Source organism: Taudactylus pleione, unplaced genomic scaffold (genome assembly GCF_031769625.1).
Source record: "Taudactylus pleione unplaced genomic scaffold, aTauple2 ptg000177l, whole genome shotgun sequence".
Classification (NCBI taxonomy): domain Eukaryota; kingdom Metazoa; phylum Chordata; class Amphibia; order Anura; family Myobatrachidae; genus Taudactylus; species Taudactylus pleione.
Genome location: NW_028284579.1, coordinates 202,193 through 215,000, shown reverse-complemented (window position 1 = coordinate 215,000; position 12,808 = coordinate 202,193). Strand labels below are relative to the sequence as shown.

General features: G+C 33.5%; 9 non-coding genes across 9 annotated transcripts; all 9 read left to right on the top strand.

Annotated features, from left to right (window-relative positions):
- The first annotated feature begins 1,408 nt into the window (after window positions 1-1,408).
- TRNAL-CAG (transfer RNA leucine (anticodon CAG)) lies at window positions 1,409-1,491 on the top strand. Its single transcript has one exon. It is a non-coding gene; the product is annotated as a tRNA-Leu (tRNA).
- A 928-nt stretch (window positions 1,492-2,419) lies between these two features.
- TRNAL-CAG (transfer RNA leucine (anticodon CAG)) lies at window positions 2,420-2,502 on the top strand. Its single transcript has one exon. It is a non-coding gene; the product is annotated as a tRNA-Leu (tRNA).
- Window positions 2,503-3,785: 1,283 nt separating this feature from the next.
- On the top strand, window positions 3,786-3,868 carry TRNAL-CAG (transfer RNA leucine (anticodon CAG)). Its single transcript has one exon. It is a non-coding gene; the product is annotated as a tRNA-Leu (tRNA).
- A 928-nt stretch (window positions 3,869-4,796) lies between these two features.
- TRNAL-CAG (transfer RNA leucine (anticodon CAG)) lies at window positions 4,797-4,879 on the top strand. The gene has a single exon. It is a non-coding gene; the product is annotated as a tRNA-Leu (tRNA).
- A 773-nt stretch (window positions 4,880-5,652) lies between these two features.
- Window positions 5,653-5,735, top strand: TRNAL-CAG (transfer RNA leucine (anticodon CAG)). Its single transcript has one exon. It is a non-coding gene; the product is annotated as a tRNA-Leu (tRNA).
- Window positions 5,736-6,663: 928 nt separating this feature from the next.
- On the top strand, window positions 6,664-6,746 carry TRNAL-CAG (transfer RNA leucine (anticodon CAG)). Its single transcript has one exon. It is a non-coding gene; the product is annotated as a tRNA-Leu (tRNA).
- A 1,938-nt stretch (window positions 6,747-8,684) lies between these two features.
- On the top strand, window positions 8,685-8,767 carry TRNAL-CAG (transfer RNA leucine (anticodon CAG)). The gene has a single exon. It is a non-coding gene; the product is annotated as a tRNA-Leu (tRNA).
- Window positions 8,768-11,060: 2,293 nt separating this feature from the next.
- On the top strand, window positions 11,061-11,143 carry TRNAL-CAG (transfer RNA leucine (anticodon CAG)). The gene has a single exon. It is a non-coding gene; the product is annotated as a tRNA-Leu (tRNA).
- A 928-nt stretch (window positions 11,144-12,071) lies between these two features.
- On the top strand, window positions 12,072-12,154 carry TRNAL-CAG (transfer RNA leucine (anticodon CAG)). The gene has a single exon. It is a non-coding gene; the product is annotated as a tRNA-Leu (tRNA).
- The last annotated feature ends 654 nt before the right edge of the window (window positions 12,155-12,808 follow it).

The window sequence follows — 12,808 nt, the reverse complement described above, 5'->3', positions numbered from 1 at the left end:
TTCTATGAATTAGAAAAATAGATACTGCACAACCCCTTTTCAATGTATTTTGGAAACTGCCACATTTGGAGTAATGATTTTCTTTCAATGCAGCTCTCAATCAATCAATACAAAATTCAGGCATTAATTGTAGAGCATGTGAAGATGTTATTTGTATCAAGCATTTTCTCAAATATTTGGAAAATCCTAAACTATAGTTAATTCCGTGTTAATGTTATTTTTACAATATCTTTTTGATTTATCCAACTTTAAGCATCTTTGAAAAATAATTCAAAAAGCAATTTATTACTAATATTTGAATCAATAGTTTCAACAGCAGCATGGACATTGCACCTTTGAAAAAGTAATTTTGGTTAATTAGTTTTATCCAATTTTTATGAAACTTAGTTTTTTATGTGGCAGGATGGCCGAGCGGTCTAAGGCGCTGCGTTCAGGTTGCAGTCTCCTCTGGAGGCGTGGGTTCAAATCCCACTTCTGACAGTGTTCTTCCTTTTCTTCTTTGTTCTACAATGTCTCTTCCTTGTTGCTTGTGAAGAGAAATACTTAAGATATTCACTGCAAATCTGTTTCACAAACTACTTTGAAGAATAATCAACCTTCCATTATTTCTGCTTTATATCAATCAAAGAAAATGTTGCAATCTTTCCTAAAAATATGGACTTAAATACTACTTCAGACATCAATATTATATGTATTTTTTTCTTTGGTCAACATTTTTTCATATACTGAGTTTGCAAAATAAAATATCCCCCAACTTCTGAATCAGGGCTCCATATCTCAGGAGTAAGAACACTGCTCTTTTAAGCCAGTGGTCATGAACACAAACCCTACTTGTACACTCCTTCATAGCATCCAATCAAGGCCATAAGCCAATATCATTAGCCAGTTCTTGGAAAGTTCATAAATGTCTTTTCTATGGTGAGTGAAAATCCACAAGACAACAAATTCTAGACACTTGGAATCCAATCCTGAATAGAGCAAAAAAAATAATTACAGCATTTTTCCTTGGCATTCTATGAATTAGAAAAATAGATACTGCACAACCCCTTTTCAATGTATTTTGGAAACTGCCACATTTGGAGTAATGATTTTCTTTCAATGCAGCTCTCAATCAATCAATACAAAATTCAGGCATTAATTGTAGAGCATGTGAAGATGTTATTTGTATCAAGCATTTTCTCAAATATTTGGAAAATCCTAAACTATAGTTAATTCCGTGTTAATGTTATTTTTACAATATCTTTTTGATTTATCCAACTTTAAGCATCTTTGAAAAATAATTGAAAAAGCAATTTATTACTAATATTTGAATCAATAGTTTCAACAGCAGCATGGACATTGCACCTTTGAAAAAGTAATTTTGGTTAATTAGTTTTATCCAATTTTTATGAAACTTAGTTTTTTATGTGTCAGGATGGCCGAGCGGTCTAAGGTGCTGCGTTCAGGTCGCAGTCTCCTCTGGAGGCGTGGGTTCAAATCCCACTTCTGACAGTGTTCTTCCTTTTCTTCTTTGTTCTACAATGTCTCTTCCTTGTTGCTTGTGAAGAGAAATACTTAAGATATTCACTGCAAATCTGTTTCACAAACCACTTTGAAGAATAATCAACCTTCCATTATTTCTGCTTTATATCAATCAAAGAAAATGTTGCAATCTTCCCTAAAAATATGGACTTAAATACTACTTCAGACATCAATATTATATGTATTTTTTTCTTTGGTCAACATTTTTTCATATACTGAGTTTGCAAAATAAAATATCCCCCAACTTCTGAATCAGGGCTCCATATCTCAGGAGTAAGAACACTGCTCTTTTAAGCCAGTGGTGTTGAACACAAACCCTACTTGTACACTACTTCATAGCATCCAATCAAGGCCATAAGCCAATATCATTAGCCAGTTCTTGGAAAGTTCATAAATGTCTTTTCTATGGTGAGTGAAAATCCACAAGACAACAAATTCTAGACACTTGGAATCCAATCCTGAATAGAGCAAAAAAAATAATTACCGCATTTTTCCTTGGCATTCTATGAATTAGAAAAATAGATACTGCACATCCCCTTTTCAATGTATTTTGGAAACTGCCACATTTGGAGTAATGATTTTCTTTCAATGCAGCTCTCAATCAATCAATCCAAAATTCAGGCATTAATTGTAGAGCATGTGAAGATGTTATTTGTATCAAGCATTTTCTCAAATATTTGGAAAATCCTAAACTATAGGTAATTCCGTGTTAATGTTATTTTTACAATATTTTTTTGATTTATCCAACCTTAAGCATCTTTGAAAAATAATTGAAAAAGCAATTTATTACTAATATTTGAATCAATAGTTTCAACAGCAGCATGGACATTGCACCTTTGAAAAAGTAGTTTTGGTTAATTAGTTTTATCCAATTTTTATGAAACTTAGTGTTTTATGTGTCAGGATGGCCGAGCGGTCTAAGGCGCTGCGTTCAGGTCGCAGTCTTCTCTGGAGGCGTGGGTTCAAATCCCACTTCTGACAGTGTTCTTCCTTTTCTTCTTTGTTCTACAATGTCTCTTCCTTGTTGCTTGTGAAGAGAAATACTTAAGATATTCACTGCAAATCTGTTTCACAAACCACTTTGAAGAATAATCAACCTTCCATTATTTCTGCTTTATATCAATCAAAGAAAATGTTGCAATCTTCCCTAAAAATATGAACTTAAATACTACTTCAGACATCAATATTATATGTATTTTTTTCTTTGGTCAACATTTTTTCATATACTGAGTTTGCAAAATATAATATCCCCCAACGTCTGAATCAGGGCTCCATATCTCAGGAGTAAGAACACTGCTCTTTTAAGCCAGTGGTCATGAACACAAACCCTACTTGTACACTCCTTCATAGCATCCAATCAAGGCCATAAGCCAATATCATTAGCCAGTTCTTGGAAAGTTCATAAATGTCTTTTCTATGGTGAGTGAAAATCCACAAGACAACAAATTCTAGAAACTTGGAATCCAATCCTGAATAGAGCAAAAAAAATGTTGCAATCTTTCCTAAAAATATGGACTTAAATACTACTTCAGACATCAATATTATATGTATTTTTTTCTTTGGTCAACATTTTTTCATATACTGAGTTTGCAAAATAAAATATCCCCCAACTTCTGAATCAGGGCTCCATATCTCAGGAGTAAGAACACTGCTCTTTTAAGCCAGTGGTCATGAACACAAACCCTACTTGTACACTCCTTAATAGCATCCAATCAAGGCCATAAGCCAATATCATTAGCCAGTTCTTGGAAAGTTCATAAATGTCTTTTCTATGGTGAGTGAAAATCCAAAAGACAACAAATTCTAGACACTTGGAATCCAATCCTGAATAGAGCAAAAAAAATAATTACCGCATTTTTCCTTGGCATTCTATGAATTAGAAAAATAGATACTGCACAACCCCTTTTCAATGTATTTTGGAAACTGCCACATTTGGAGTAATGATTTTCTTTCAATGCAGCTCTCAATCAATCAATACAAAATTCAGGCATTAATTGTAGAGCATGTGAAGATGTTATTTGTATCAAGCATTTTCTCAAATATTTGGAAAATCCTAAACTATAGGTAATTCCGTGTTAATGTTATTTTTACAATATCTTTTTGATTTATCCAACCTTAAGCATCTTTGAAAAATAATTGAAAAAGCAATTTATTACTAATATTTGAATCAATAGTTTCAACAGCAGCATGGACATTGCACCTTTGAAAAAGTAATTTTGGTTAATTAGTTTTATCCAATTTTTATGAAACTTAGTGTTTTATGTGTCAGGATGGCCGAGCGGTCTAAGGTGCTGCGTTCAGGTCGCAGTCTCCTCTGGAGGCGTGGGTTCAAATCCCACTTCTGACAGTGTTCTTCCTTTTCTTCTTTGTTCTACAATGTCTCTTCCTTGTTGCTTGTGAAGAGAAATACTTAAGATATTCACTGCAAATCTGTTTCACAAACCACTTTGAAGAATAATCAACCTTCCATTATTTCTGCTTTATATCAATCAAAGAAAATGTTGCAATCTTCCCTAAAAATATGGACTTAAATACTACTTCAGACATCAATATTATATGTATTTTTTTCTTTGGTCAACATTTTTTCATATACTGAGTTTGCAAAATAAAATATCCCCCAACTTCTGAATCAGGGCTCCATATCTCAGGAGTAAGAACACTGCTCTTTTAAGCCAGTGGTGTTGAACACAAACCCTACTTGTACACTCCTTCATAGCATCCAATCAAGGCCATAAGCCAATATCATTAGCCAGTTCTTGGAAAGTTCATAAATGTCTTTTCTATGGTGAGTGAAAATCCACAAGACAACAAATTCTAGACACTTGGAATCCAATCCTGAATAGAGCAAAAAAAATAATTACCGCATTTTTCCTTGGCATTCTATGAATTAGAAAAATAGATACTGCACATCCCCTTTTCAATGTATTTTGGAAACTGCCACATTTGGAGTAATGATTTTCTTTCAATGCAGCTCTCAATCAATCAATACAAAATTCAGGCATTAATTGTAGAGCATGTGAAGATGTTATTTGTGTCAAGTATTTTCTCAAATATTTGGAAAATCCTAAACTATAGGTAATTCCGTGTTAATGTTATTTTTACAATATCTTTTTGATTTATCCAACCTTAAGCATCTTTGAAAAATAATTGAAAAAGCAATTTATTACTAATATTTGAATCAATAGTTTCAACAGCAGCATGGACATTGCACCTTTGAAAAAGTAGTTTTGGTTAATTAGTTTTATCCAATTTTTATGAAACTTAGTGTTTTATGTGTCAGGATGGCCGAGCGGTCTAAGGCGCTGCGTTCAGGTCGCAGTCTTCTCTGGAGGCGTGGGTTCAAATCCCACTTCTGACAGTGTTCTTCCTTTTCTTCTTTGTTCTACAATGTCTCTTCCTTGTTGCTTGTGAAGAGAAATACTTAAGATATTCACTGCAAATCTGTTTCACAAACCACTTTGAAGAAATATCCCCCAACTTCTGAATCAGGGCTCCATATCTCAGGAGTAAGAACACTGCTCTTTTAAGCCAGTGGTCATGAACACAAACCCTACTTGTACACTCCTTCATAGCATCCAATCAAGGCCATAAGCCAATATCATTAGCCAGTTCTTGGAAAGTTCATAAATGTCTTTTCTATGGTGAGTGAAAATCCACAAGACAACAAATTCTAGACACTTGGAATCCAATCCTGAATAGAGCAAAAAAAATAATTACCGCATTTTTCCTTGGCATTCTATGAATTAGAAAAATAGATACTGCGCAACCCCTTTTCAATGTATTTTGGAAACTGCCACATTTGGAGTAATTATTTTCTTTCAATGCAGCTCTCAATCAATCAATACAAAATTCAGGCATTAATTGTAGAGCATGTGACGATGTTATTTGTATCAAGCATTTTCTCAAATATTTGGAAAATCCTAAACTATAGGTAATTCCATGTTACTGTTATTTTTACAATATCTTTTTGATTTATCCAACTTTAAGCATCTTTGAAAAATAATTGAAAAAGCAATTTATTACTAATATTTGAATCAATAGTTTCAACAGCAGCATGGACATTGCACCTTTGAAAAAGTAATTTTGGTTAATTAGTTTTATCCAATTTTTATGAAACTTAGTTTTTTATGTGTCAGGATGGCCGAGCGGTCTAAGGCGCTGCGTTCAGGTTGCAGTCTCCTCTGGAGGCGTGGGTTCAAATCCCACTTCTGACAGTGTTCTTCCTTTTCTTCTTTGTTCTACAATGTCTCTTCCTTGTTGCTTGTGAAGAGAAATACTTAAGATATTCACTGCAAATCTGTTTCACAAACTACTTTGAAGAATAATCAACCTTCCATTATTTCTGCTTTATATCAATCAAAGAAAATGTTGCAATCTTTCCTAAAAATATGGACTTAAATACTACTTCAGACATCAATATTATATGTATTTTTTTCTTTGGTCAACATTTTTTCATATACTGAGTTTGCAAAATAAAATATCCCCCAACTTCTGAATCAGGGCTCCATATCTCAGGAGTAAGAACACTGCTCTTTTAAGCCAGTGGTCATGAACACAAACCCTACTTGTACACTCCTTCATAGCATCCAATCAAGGCCATAAGCCAATATCATTAGCCAGTTCTTGGAAAGTTCATAAATGTCTTTTCTATGGTGAGTGAAAATCCACAAGACAACAAATTCTAGACACTTGGAATCCAATCCTGAATAGAGCAAAAAAAATAATTACAGCATTTTTCCTTGGCATTCTATGAATTAGAAAAATAGATACTGCACAACCCCTTTTCAATGTATTTTGGAAACTGCCACATTTGGAGTAATGATTTTCTTTCAATGCAGCTCTCAATCAATCAATACAAAATTCAGGCATTAATTGTAGAGCATGTGAAGATGTTATTTGTATCAAGCATTTTCTCAAATATTTGGAAAATCCTAAACTATAGTTAATTCCGTGTTAATGTTATTTTTACAATATCTTTTTGATTTATCCAACTTTAAGCATCTTTGAAAAATAATTGAAAAAGCAATTTATTACTAATATTTGAATCAATAGTTTCAACAGCAGCATGGACATTGCACCTTTGAAAAAGTAATTTTGGTTAATTAGTTTTATCCAATTTTTATGAAACTTAGTTTTTTATGTGTCAGGATGGCCGAGCGGTCTAAGGTGCTGCGTTCAGGTCGCAGTCTCCTCTGGAGGCGTGGGTTCAAATCCCACTTCTGACAGTGTTCTTCCTTTTCTTCTTTGTTCTACAATGTCTCTTCCTTGTTGCTTGTGAAGAGAAATACTTAAGATATTCACTGCAAATCTGTTTCACAAACCACTTTGAAGAATAATCAACCTTCCATTATTTCTGCTTTATATCAATCAAAGAAAATGTTGCAATCTTCCCTAAAAATATGGACTTAAATACTACTTCAGACATCAATATTATATGTATTTTTTTCTTTGGTCAACATTTTTTCATATACTGAGTTTGCAAAATAAAATATCCCCCAACTTCTGAATCAGGGCTCCATATCTCAGGAGTAAGAACACTGCTCTTTTAAGCCAGTGGTGTTGAACACAAACCCTACTTGTACACTACTTCATAGCATCCAATCAAGGCCATAAGCCAATATCATTAGCCAGTTCTTGGAAAGTTCATAAATGTCTTTTCTATGGTGAGTGAAAATCCACAAGACAACAAATTCTAGACACTTGGAATCCAATCCTGAATAGAGCAAAAAAAATAATTACCGCATTTTTCCTTGGCATTCTATGAATTAGAAAAATAGATACTGCACATCCCCTTTTCAATGTATTTTGGAAACTGCCACATTTGGAGTAATGATTTTCTTTCAATGCAGCTCTCAATCAATCAATACAAAATTCAGGCATTAATTGTAGAGCATGTGAAGATGTTATTTGTGTCAAGTATTTTCTCAAATATTTGGAAAATCCTAAACTATAGGTAATTCCGTGTTAATGTTATTTTTACAATATCTTTTTGATTTATCCAACCTTAAGCATCTTTGAAAAATAATTGAAAAAGCAATTTATTACTAATATTTGAATCAATAGTTTCAACAGCAGCATGGACATTGCACCTTTGAAAAAGTAGTTTTGGTTAATTAGTTTTATCCAATTTTTATGAAACTTAGTGTTTTATGTGTCAGGATGGCGAGCGGTCTAAGGCGCTGCGTTCAGGTCGCAGTCTTCTCTGGAGGCGTGGGTTCAAATCCCACTTCTGACAGTGTTCTTCCTTTTCTTCTTTGTTCTACAATGTCTCTTCCTTGTTGCTTGTGAAGAGAAATACTTAAGATATTCACTGCAAATCTGTTTCACAAACCACTTTGAAGAATAATCAACCTTCCATTATTTCTGCTTTATATCAATCAAAGAAAATGTTGCAATCTTCCCTAAAAATATGAACTTAAATACTACTTCAGACATCAATATTATATGTATTTTTTTCTTTGGTCAACATTTTTTCATATACTGAGTTTGCAAAATATAATATCCCCCAACGTCTGAATCAGGGCTCCATATCTCAGGAGTAAGAACACTGCTCTTTTAAGCCAGTGGTCATGAACACAAACCCTACTTGTACACTCCTTCATAGCATCCAATCAAGGCCATAAGCCAATATCATTAGCCAGTTCTTGGAAAGTTCATAAATGTCTTTTCTATGGTGAGTGAAAATCCACAAGACAACAAATTCTAGACACTTGGAATCCAATCCTGAATAGAGCAAAAAAAATAATTACAGCATTTTTCCTTGGCATTCTATGAATTAGAAAAATAGATACTGCACAACCCCTTTTCAATGTATTTTGGAAACTGCCACATTTGGAGTAATGATTTTCTTTCAATGCAGCTCTCAATCAATCAATACAAAATTCAGGCATTAATTGTAGAGCATGTGAAGATGTTATTTGTATCAAGCATTTTCTCAAATATTTGGAAAATCCTAAACTATAGTTAATTCCGTGTTAATGTTATTTTTACAATATCTTTTTGATTTATCCAACTTTAAGCATCTTTGAAAAATAATTGAAAAAGCAATTTATTACTAATATTTGAATCAATAGTTTCAACAGCAGCATGGACATTGCACCTTTGAAAAAGTAATTTTGGTTAATTAGTTTTATCCAATTTTTATGAAACTTAGTTTTTTATGTGTCAGGATGGCCGAGCGGTCTAAGGTGCTGCGTTCAGGTCGCAGTCTCCTCTGGAGGCGTGGGTTCAAATCCCACTTCTGACAGTGTTCTTCCTTTTCTTCTTTGTTCTACAATGTCTCTTCCTTGTTGCTTGTGAAGAGAAATACTTAAGATATTCACTGCAAATCTGTTTCACAAACCACTTTGAAGAATAATCAACCTTCCATTATTTCTGCTTTATATCAATCAAAGAAAATGTTGCAATCTTCCCTAAAAATATGGACTTAAATACTACTTCAGACATCAATATTATATGTATTTTTTTCTTTGGTCAACATTTTTTCATATACTGAGTTTGCAAAATAAAATATCCCCCAACTTCTGAATCAGGGCTCCATATCTCAGGAGTAAGAACACTGCTCTTTTAAGCCAGTGGTGTTGAACACAAACCCTACTTGTACACTACTTCATAGCATCCAATCAAGGCCATAAGCCAATATCATTAGCCAGTTCTTGGAAAGTTCATAAATGTCTTTTCTATGGTGAGTGAAAATCCACAAGACAACAAATTCTAGACACTTGGAATCCAATCCTGAATAGAGCAAAAAAAATAATTACCGCATTTTTCCTTGGCATTCTATGAATTAGAAAAATAGATACTGCACATCCCCTTTTCAATGTATTTTGGAAACTGCCACATTTGGAGTAATGATTTTCTTTCAATGCAGCTCTCAATCAATCAATACAAAATTCAGGCATTAATTGTAGAGCATGTGAAGATGTTATTTGTGTCAAGTATTTTCTCAAATATTTGGAAAATCCTAAACTATAGGTAATTCCGTGTTAATGTTATTTTTACAATATCTTTTTGATTTATCCAACCTTAAGCATCTTTGAAAAATAATTGAAAAAGCAATTTATTACTAATATTTGAATCAATAGTTTCAACAGCAGCATGGACATTGCACCTTTGAAAAAGTAGTTTTGGTTAATTAGTTTTATCCAATTTTTATGAAACTTAGTGTTTTATGTGTCAGGATGGCGAGCGGTCTAAGGCGCTGCGTTCAGGTCGCAGTCTTCTCTGGAGGCGTGGGTTCAAATCCCACTTCTGACAGTGTTCTTCCTTTTCTTCTTTGTTCTACAATGTCTCTTCCTTGTTGCTTGTGAAGAGAAATACTTAAGATATTCACTGCAAATCTGTTTCACAAACCACTTTGAAGAATAATCAACCTTCCATTATTTCTGCTTTATATCAATCAAAGAAAATGTTGCAATCTTCCCTAAAAATATGAACTTAAATACTACTTCAGACATCAATATTATATGTATTTTTTTCTTTGGTCAACATTTTTTCATATACTGAGTTTGCAAAATATAATATCCCCCAACGTCTGAATCAGGGCTCCATATCTCAGGAGTAAGAACACTGCTCTTTTAAGCCAGTGGTCATGAACACAAACCCTACTTGTACACTCCTTCATAGCATCCAATCAAGGCCATAAGCCAATATCATTAGCCAGTTCTTGGAAAGTTCATAAATGTCTTTTCTATGGTGAGTGAAAATCCACAAGACAACAAATTCTAGAAACTTGGAATCCAATCCTGAATAGAGCAAAAAAAATGTTGCAATCTTTCCTAAAAATATGGACTTAAATACTACTTCAGACATCAATATTATATGTATTTTTTTCTTTGGTCAACATTTTTTCATATACTGAGTTTGCAAAATAAAATATCCCCCAACTTCTGAATCAGGGCTCCATATCTCAGGAGTAAGAACACTGCTCTTTTAAGCCAGTGGTCATGAACACAAACCCTACTTGTACACTCCTTAATAGCATCCAATCAAGGCCATAAGCCAATATCATTAGCCAGTTCTTGGAAAGTTCATAAATGTCTTTTCTATGGTGAGTGAAAATCCAAAAGACAACAAATTCTAGACACTTGGAATCCAATCCTGAATAGAGCAAAAAAAATAATTACCGCATTTTTCCTTGGCATTCTATGAATTAGAAAAATAGATACTGCACAACCCCTTTTCAATGTATTTTGGAAACTGCCACATTTGGAGTAATGATTTTCTTTCAATGCAGCTCTCAATCAATCAATACAAAATTCAGGCATTAATTGTAGAGCATGTGAAGATGTTATTTGTATCAAGCATTTTCTCAAATATTTGGAAAATCCTAAACTATAGGTAATTCCGTGTTAATGTTATTTTTACAATATCTTTTTGATTTATCCAACCTTAAGCATCTTTGAAAAATAATTGAAAAAGCAATTTATTACTAATATTTGAATCAATAGTTTCAACAGCAGCATGGACATTGCACCTTTGAAAAAGTAGTTTTGGTTAATTAGTTTTATCCAATTTTTATGAAACTTAGTGTTTTATGTGTCAGGATGGCCGAGCGGTCTAAGGCGCTGCGTTCAGGTCGCAGTCTCCTCTGGAGGCGTGGGTTCAAATCCCACTTCTGACAGTGTTCTTCCTTTTCTTCTTTGTTCTACAATGTCTCTTCCTTGTTGCTTGTGAAGAGAAATACTTAAGATATTCACTGCAAATCTGTTTCACAAACCACTTTGAAGAATAATCAACCTTCCATTATTTCTGCTTTATATCAATCAAAGAAAATGTTGCAATCTTCCCTAAAAATATGGACTTAAATACTACTTCAGACATCAATATTATATGTATTTTTTTCTTTGGTCAACATTTTTTCATATACTGAGTTTGCAAAATAAAATATCCCCCAACTTCTGAATCAGGGCTCCATATCTCAGGAGTAAGAACACTGCTCTTTTAAGCCAGTGGTGTTGAACACAAACCCTACTTGTACACTCCTTCATAGCATCCAATCAAGGCCATAAGCCAATATCATTAGCCAGTTCTTGGAAAGTTCATAAATGTCTTTTCTATGGTGAGTGAAAATCCACAAGACAACAAATTCTAGACACTTGGAATCCAATCCTGAATAGAGCAAAAAAAATAATTACCGCATTTTTCCTTGGCATTCTATGAATTAGAAAAATAGATACTGCACATCCCCTTTTCAATGTATTTTGGAAACTGCCACATTTGGAGTAATGATTTTCTTTCAATGCAGCTCTCAATCAATCAATACAAAATTCAGGCATTAATTGTAGAGCATGTGAAGATGTTATTTGTGTCAAGTATTTTCTCAAATATTTGGAAAATCCTAAACTATAGGTAATTCCGTGTTAATGTTATTTTTACAATATCTTTTTGATTTATCCAACCTTAAGCATCTTTGAAAAATAATTGAAAAAGCAATTTATTACTAATATTTGAATCAATAGTTTCAACAGCAGCATGGACATTGCACCTTTGAAAAAGTAGTTTTGGTTAATTAGTTTTATCCAATTTTTATGAAACTTAGTGTTTTATGTGTCAGGATGGCCGAGCGGTCTAAGGCGCTGCGTTCAGGTCGCAGTCTTCTCTGGAGGCGTGGGTTCAAATCCCACTTCTGACAGTGTTCTTCCTTTTCTTCTTTGTTCTACAATGTCTCTTCCTTGTTGCTTGTGAAGAGAAATACTTAAGATATTCACTGCAAATCTGTTTCACAAACCACTTTGAAGAAATATCCCCCAACTTCTGAATCAGGGCTCCATATCTCAGGAGTAAGAACACTGCTCTTTTAAGCCAGTGGTCATGAACACAAACCCTACTTGTACACTCCTTCATAGCATCCAATCAAGGCCATAAGCCAATATCATTAGCCAGTTCTTGGAAAGTTCATAAATGTCTTTTCTATGGTGAGTGAAAATCCACAAGACAACAAATTCTAGACACTTGGAATCCAATCCTGAATAGAGCAAAAAAAATAATTACCGCATTTTTCCTTGGCATTCTATGAATTAGAAAAATAGATACTGCGCAACCCCTTTTCAATGTATTTTGGAAACTGCCACATTTGGAGTAATTATTTTCTTTCAATGCAGCTCTCAATCAATCAATACAAAATTCAGGCATTAATTGTAGAGCATGTGACGATGTTATTTGTATCAAGCATTTTCTCAAATATTTGGAAAATCCTAAACTATAGGTAATTCCATGTTACTGTTATTTTTACAATATCTTTTTGATTTATCCAACTTTAAGCATCTTTGAAAAATAATTGAAAAAG